Source organism: Nicotiana sylvestris, chromosome 11 (genome assembly GCF_000393655.2).
Source record: "Nicotiana sylvestris chromosome 11, ASM39365v2, whole genome shotgun sequence".
Lineage (NCBI taxonomy): Eukaryota > Viridiplantae > Streptophyta > Magnoliopsida > Solanales > Solanaceae > Nicotiana > Nicotiana sylvestris.
The window spans coordinates 145,593,833-145,602,402 of NC_091067.1; the positions used below are offsets into that span (position 1 = coordinate 145,593,833).

General features: G+C 38.2%; 1 pseudogene; it reads right to left on the reverse strand.

Moving 5' to 3' along the window:
- Positions 1–1,856: 1,856 nt before the first annotated feature.
- On the reverse strand, positions 1,857–8,217 carry LOC104219725 (protein IQ-DOMAIN 6-like; annotated as a pseudogene).
- Positions 8,218–8,570: the final 353 nt, after the last annotated feature.

The window sequence follows — 8,570 nt, forward strand, 5'->3', positions numbered from 1 at the left end:
AAGTTCTACATGGTCCACTACCATGATCCACGGGTCTCCCCTCTAGCTGAGTTCCACGGGTCAATTTCTAAGATTTATTGTGTGCCGCCCACATCGTTAGAGTATTTATGGCAACTGAAGCCAGCAACTAACTTCTTTTGTGTGCATACCGAGCCTCACATCTAATACCAGTTGATATGTTCAACCAGCTCAAAGATACTCTTAACATGGTATGATATTATCTGTTTTGGGCCAAACCCGCACGATTTTCCTAGAAGGCCTCACAGCATGTTAAGATTTTCCTAGAAGGCCTCACAATCTTAACGGTGTGAGGTATTTTAGGGAAATCATACAAGCTTTGCCCAAAACGAATAATATCGCACCATATTAATAATATGTTTGCGCTAGTTAAGTCCAACATCTTATTTATTTATTTATTTGTTACAAGACTGTTTTCTTCCATTTGCTTCTATTTAAGACTTTTAGTTTTCTTCCCACTCTACACCCATCCACCAATCTCAACAAGAAACAAGTGATACAGTAAATAATACTAGTTTTCACGAGATTAATGCTATAGTTGTACACCGTGGACTTAAAATTGTAGTCACGTAGCTCAGTAGAAAGAAAATTGAGAGAAAAGTCTAATTTCAATCCACGGATATTATTATTTTTTTGGTCTCGTGCAGACAATCCCAAAAGGTATTGGGAGTCTGATGAGTTTAAAGTACTGAAATTGTTTAAAGTAACATTTTGTTATCGTAAGATATGATTAATTTCAAAATAAATTCAAGCTATATATTATATCTCTAAGCTATATGAATGTACAGAACAGATTTCCAGAAACGAGCTAATGAATCAGGAATCAAGAGCAAGACGGACAACAAGCTGGATTTGACCAAAATTGAATATCAACATGTTTCACGTATTTACTATTTAGTTAGCCAATAGGTAAGTCTTAAGAAATGTACATGAATAAAGGACTAGTATACAAGCTTCAGCAATTTTTCACCACACAGAGATTTGACCCTTGTTATTTGGAAGACCTATCTGCTTAACTAGGTCTAGAAGTGAAACTAACAGGGTTCACCGGCTGATCCCTCACGATCAAGCTAACAACTTCAGGTCCCAACCACATCAAAATCAAACTTGGCTCGAGCTATTCTGTTCAAATTGATAGTTAATGAAGGCTGGAGTATGATAATATGTGTGCAGGTGTGTAGGGGGAGAAATGGAATATCTAATAATGCATGTAAAAAGATTATGAAGTAGGCTCGACCACTTGGGCTGGACCTTAGGCAATGGAGGTCACCTACCTCGACCATGGGCCTTCTTGATCACCCATCGACCCCATCCAAGAAAATATGTTTATATAATAATGCAAGTCAATCACGCTTGAGTCATGCTGAATGAATTCAGCTACGGATACACACATAGATACAGGTGTGTAAAAGTAATCTGTACAAGTACATGCAGTTTGGTAATTTTTAGTGTGCTTTAAAGAATCCATACAAAGTATAAACAAACATGTCACACCTGCTCAATACAGGTATGTCAAGGCAAATGAAATTTTTTATTTTCATTTATCGTATTGAATATGGAAACCAGAGTATAATTGCAGTCATCTGCACTTGGTTATCCGAGTAAATATACACAGAAAGAGGAGCAAATGCAGACTACACATCCTGTCTGACGTAGACCAAGCTTTAGAGACCACAAAATAGTCAAATTGACAGGATTAATTAGAGTGATCATCATAAAGATAGTGTTGCAAGAGCTCAGAGATCTAAATGCACAACAAGAAACAATGTGCCGGGGCATAACCAATATGCATACTGGGGCATACACATGTATATCTAAGATACATTTACCTCATAGTCTCACAATGAAGAAACATTTCATCCATAACCAATGTTATTAAGCAGAGCAATTCGTGAGAAGCACATACATGCTACGTGGAGAAGTAAGTTGGCATAGGCTTGGTGACAAGTAAAACAAGCACCAATCCTGTTTTCATTCTTCACTTTTCTTTTTTTTCAGGACGAGAAGACTTCTTTTTTGTTTTCCTTTTTTCTACTTTAACAAAGGAGTTGAGCAAATCACTTTTCAACAGCTGATGTGTGACAATTCCATGCGTGGCACATAATTAATTTCAATTAGAGAATGCAAAATAAGACAGCTCACTAAATTAGCAAAGACAAATCCCTCCATTTCATTGAGTGGTCCGGCCAGCCGTCACAAACAATGGAATCCGGTGTAAGATCTTCTTCTATGCCGGAAAAAACATATTCTGGTGCAGGTAGATAATCTTTCCTCCGACAACACTGATGGGCCGATAAAACAAAGAAACCACCCTCCAATGCAATGTGCGCCATAGATGCCAGCCACACATCCCTATCATCAGCTGTCGGTGCACAATATATTTCAATGCCTGTCAACATAAAAGAGCTTAGAAATTCTGTGGAAGTTCAATTAGGAGCATATTCATTTCAAGAAATGAAGTAATTTATGAATAAAACGTACCAAGAGGGTACTCTAGAAAATACAAAATTTCAAGACTTTTTCTTCACTACATATCAAGAGAGTCTAACAAGTCCATAATTTCTGTCAAGTTGATTACAAAATTTCCTAACGCCCAGAAATACAGATTTTGTATACATCTATGTTTTACAAAAGAAACAAGCTCTTCTTTCCCTTCAGCTGACTGTAGCTTCTGCAAAAGGAGACCTACTTTTCAATTTCCCAATCATTAAAGTTCCAAATCTGGAGAAACACTTCATCCAAATCTGGAGAAACAATAACCAATTTGATGGTCTTTATTTAAAACCACAGTAAACAGATTTGGCAACTGATCTTTCAGCAACCCTTCATCTGACCCCACCTGTCAGTCCACAACTTAATCCTCCTATCATTGCCCAATTTTAACCTGCAGTCCACAACTTAATCCTCCTATCATTGCCCAATTTTAACCTGATATTGTTCTTAAAATCACCACAAAGATTCCTATATGAACATTCACTAGCTTTTCTGGGACATCTCATGTAAAATCCATTTCTCAAACAAGTGTTATACAACAGTGATATAAACCAAAAAATCCATTCCCAGTAATGCTATTTTAAAATAACACTTCCCCCCGCCCTTCCCCCCCTTCCTGAAAAGGTCAAGATTAGTGGCTCAATACATCTCGTAGTTACATTATTAAACAAACTTTCCATTCGTACTCAAGTTGACTAAAAAAGGCCATATTTTTATGACCGAGAATATCCACTATTTCAGCTTGAAACTCTAAGGATAACGGGTCCATTCCTCTACCCTTCACTTAAATACCAAACTTGGTGCAACAACTAGGTTCCAAACTCGTGACGTGTACCTACCACACTGTACTACCTTTTCCATTGAACCGAAGCCCAAGGGGCTCAAAACAGGTCATTAAATGAGGACAATCGTTCCAGAAGGCATATCTACAAAAGTTATGATGTATCATTCGACCTGTGGATAGAGATTGAAATTCAGCTTCATGAGCCAAAGCATAAGATTAGAATACAATTGCTTTACCGCCCTACAATAGGTCTTGCAGAATTCCCTATAATGTATCCAGTAATTCATAAGTTTGAAGACATTATAATCAGAAATTACTGCAGCATGAATAAGCACAGTGAATTATGGATGAAAATTTATGCCAGAACTCTCTTACAAGAAGATGCATCGATATCTGATTACACCAGAACTTCGAAGCCATATGGGTTCATTACTTTAATAGCACCAAATGAAGCAACCGCTTTCATAGATAAATTTTATCACCAAATGCAAGGAACTTAAAGGCAACACAGAGAAAGGATAGCTTATTCCCAATTCAAAGTGTCCCTAAATGCCATGATACTCGAAGTTGTAGTAACAGAAGAACCTAAGAGATTAGCAGCAAATGTCAGACCTTTAGCATACATCGCGGTCCTTAGAGGTGGCATTCTGTTCTCCCAACGTATTGCAGCACCTATTTTTCCAAGTGGAGTGTCATAAACTGGAATTGTTGATCCATCCCCAGAACCCCAGATAACTCACTCCAATCCCGTTGGCATTATCTTCCAATGCTTCCCAAGGTAGCAACCTTGAGAGTTGAAGAAAAGAACTGTGCTATATAGTGTATGTCCGTTTCTCTCAATAACACCTATCACCACGTACACCTTAGCTTGTATTTCCAGCAGCTGCTGCCAGACGATCAACCTCACCAGCAAAAAAATAGATGTAAGAGAGAAAGACAGAGGGACTGAGGGGGAGATAAGAGAGGAAGGACGGGAAGCTTTTGCAGGGACACAGACAAACAAAGAGTACACATATGTTTAGTGAAATGTAAAGGACGTAGAATTTTTTTTCCGATGAGCTGTATTAGCCAAGAAGTCAAGAATGAGAATTTAAATTTCATAACATGTTTGTTGATTCTCTTTATCCCAAATAAACAATTTTTGACTTCTGTGACCTGAATTTACTAGCTAAGGTCCTTTCTCCTGGTGCTTAATCTTAATATTGAATGAATACTAAAAATTTTCTCTAACCACAAAGGGCAGCCGGGTGCACAAGGCATCCCACATTTACGCAGGATATGAGGAAGAGCTACACCAAAAGGGGTGTGACGTAGTCTAATGCAAGCATTAGTGGCTGCTTCCGCAGCTCGAACCCGTGACCTATAGGTCACACCACCATTTAAGCATAGCCATCAGTAAGAACAAAGACCAACAACTCATGACATGATTTGATCATAGATTAAAAAAAAAAGGCCGGCTCAACCCCATTAATTTAAAGATTCTCCTAAACATATATATATATATATATATATATATATATAGTATTTGTTTCATATATACTTGAACATCCATTTGATCTCCTTCTCCATCAAAAAACAAATATGGAGTTCCTAAGTAAAACCATTCTACAATCAATAGAAAACACTGCAGAAGTACTAATAAAGTCACCATCTTTGGTCTCAACAATATGCACTATCTTAGCCTTTGTAGCTGGTGTGTTGGTCTACTTCTATGGACCTTATTGGCGTGTGAGAAAAGTACCAGGTCCTCCAGCTTTTCCCCTTGTAGGACACCTTCCTTTGATGGCTAAATATGGCCCTGATGTCTTCTCTGTCCCTGCCAAACAATATGGTCCTATCTTCAGGTTAGCCTTCATTATTATCATTTCTTGACCAGTTTATCTTTGTGCTACTTAGTTGTTTCTATTTGTTATTCTTGAGCAGATTTCATATGGGTAGACAGCCACTAGTTATAGTAGCAGATGCAGAGAAGTTGGAATAAAAAATTCAAGGACATACCAAATAGAAGCATCCCATCTCCCATTGCAGCATCCCCTCTTCATCAGAAAGGCCTATTTTTTACTAGGTACAAAATTTACAAGGAATAATACTTTGTGACGATGGTAAATTTAAGGTGAAAATAGTTCTAATCCTCTCCAATCCATCAAATTTGGCGAAAAACTCATTGACTTTGACTGTCTAAGGATTCTTTTGGCCTTCGTTGACTCAGTTAGGCTCATGTCATTTGGTCGGCTACTATTGCTACCTTCAGTCCTATCTGATGCCAACATTGTGAATGGCGTTGTTGATGCGCAGAACGAAGAGGAAGCTAAACTCCTAAGTTCAGAACTCGGGCTTGATGAAGAACGAGTAGCATGGCTTTTGGTCATATTGTTCTTCTGCACAGCTTGCCCCTCTGTAGACATACGGACACGACGAGCTCTAGCAAGGGCTTGTATCCGAACTACAGCTATCATACCCCCTAAGAGTCACTGCAGCCTGCTTCCTTACTTGTGTTCCCCTAACAAGTGCTTGAAGCCTTACCAATCCTTTCAAGGCCCTTAATGCTCTTCTTGCCTACAATTGTCATTCAGTAATACCAAATCAAGATCAATTTGAATAAACACAACTAAAAGTCCCTTGTTTACAAAGTTATATACAAAAAAGAACAGATCAATCATATCATTTTTCAAGACAAGTATCAATCTTATCAGCAGAGAGAATCAAGTACTGTATATTTTTGTAAACAATCAGAATTTGATGCACTAGACTAGAAAACTATTAAATAAAAGAAGTCATGCTGGGATATACAGAGTTCTCATCCATGCTCACTATGCAAAAAAGATAAGACAGAAAATTTTTGAGTATACTGCTAGTTTAACTTAACAAGTCTGTATATTATGATATATATGTTCTTCAGAGTAAAGTGCATTTCCCTCATTTCTCATCAGCATTTTGCTAGTTAACTCTAACCTCAGGACATCAATAATTAATACACTACTCCATTCTTAACAGTGAATTAAGAGCTACCATGCGACTTTAACACAACTATTCAGGGAAAAGGCCATCATGAATCATGATTCTAAGCCGTCGAGGCGGAACCAGGATTTGGAGGTCACAGGTACAGAGAATGGAGACGGTTGATGAGGAAATGGAGCTTGATACAGAGGAACATTTTCCATATATGCAGAATTAAATGGTGGGGGCAAGTTGTGATCTCTGGGCATCTGCTGAGTAAATGCAGTACTTGAAGCCTGCGGAAGTGAAGAAAAGGAAGCTGATAAGGGTGCTATCTGGAGTACAACTGAAGGGCATGACTCCTTAGCAGACGCAAATTGAGGAAGCTGGACAGGTGTGACCATTGATGATGGCTGGACAGATGATGACTCTGGAACAGACGAATCAAAGTTCTCTTTAAGTTTCTCATCCACATTTAGGAGCATCTGATCAGAGACATGATCTTCAAACTGATGAATTCCCATAGTTCCGGCTGAAGAGGGAATTTCCCCGGTAGCATCATCACCAGGAAGCTTCTGCCCTTCAGCAACAATTACTGGACTCACAGTAAGTTCCATTTGATTCTCTTTCCCATTATATCTCACTTCCATATCAGGAATACCCCTGGCTTTGGGATTTATCATGATTGTGGACCGATTTCTCGAGAGTGGTACCAATATTTTCATGCGCATGAGAATCCTTTAAATAATCCAGATCCTTTAATCGTGGAGGGAGTAAGTGACAGTGATTCTGATGATTCACCAAGGTATAAGCGGAGACGTGGAAAAAGAGGAAGAAGCTGGAGCAGAAGCCGCTCTCCTTATGATAGGAGGAGGAAGAGTCCACGGAAGAGACAGGAGAGGCGGTGTCGTTCTCGGAGGTACTCATTTTAATTTGCTTTTTCCTATGTTTCTGCCCAATATCTCTTCTGTTGATTTGATTTCTACTGTAGTTTTGGATGATTTTAAAATTGTCAATGCTTAAACTATACAGCATCTCTCCAAAGAGACGCAGAAGTAGAAGCAAGTCACCTTCTAGGCGCGGGTTAACTTTTGGTGGTGACAAAACGAGAAGGGACAGAGGTCATCTCCCACAATGTAAAGACTTCCTCCGAGGCAAGTGTTACTATGGAGCATCATGTCGATATTTCCATGCTGAGCTTGACAAGAGTGGTGGATCAAGATCATACAGGAGCAAACATCAGCACCAAGATCTTCCGCCTATTTCAAAGGATTTGATTCAACCAAAATTTGCTTTGCATATAGGGCACTCAATACTAATTTATCACAATTTTCTCAAGACATATACATGTACACATGAATTTTTGCCGAACTTAACGGGTGCCAGTGACCCCTCTACCTATAGCATAGGTTGACCCGTACCCAAGAGAAAAGATAAATACTTGACCAGCAGCTTTTGAGATATAATAGAACTTTGATTGGAAGAGGGGAGCATATACAAAATGAAACAAGTGGGGAACTTAGTCAGGTTACACTAATCTTAAGCACAAAATAGAACAAGAAAGAAGGAATGAAGAGAGTACAATTAGTGAATACCAAGAAACCACGAAAGGCAGTTTGAATCCTGATAGCAGCCCATTCTTCCATCACTGCTTTCAAACTTTTAGGAGAAGCTCTAACCACAGTAGCTACAGCAGCTGTGTAAGCATCATTATTCACTGATGATGAATCTGACCCTTCTGACCCAACACCGCCATTTCTGTGCTTAAATCCTTTCCATGAACTCCTCCACAGCTTCCATTTCTTGCTCTTTCCACTCACCTTCTCCTATAAAAAAAATGTACACAAACAGTTAACTCTCTGTACATGTAAAAAGATTGAATTTTTAGTGCAGATTTGAGCTTACATGATCTTCTTTTTCAAACTTCTTGAATCCTATAAAGCTTTCACCCATTTTCCAGAAGCATCCATTTTCTTGTTTTTTCTTAAAAACCCAACTTCAGATTCTGTTCAAGAAAACAAGCTATCCTTGTTTGCAGAAAGATAAAGAAAATTTTTAGACAACAAAGCTTTCAACTTTCGAGAAGTCAAAAACAAGTAGTAGTACTACTTTTAAGTAAAAATATTTGTGTAAATATCAATGCAACATAGAAACAAAAGAGAGTTAAAGCAGAAAGAAAGTTCTTGTTAACTACCCAAAACTAATGCTTCGCTTTGAAGGGAAAAGAATTTAACACAGACTCAGACTATTAATGAGGTAAAAATAACATTTTTTTCTTTTCAAAATGACTTGAAAACTGAAAAAGATTGCAACTTTAATGGTTTTTTTTTTGAGATAT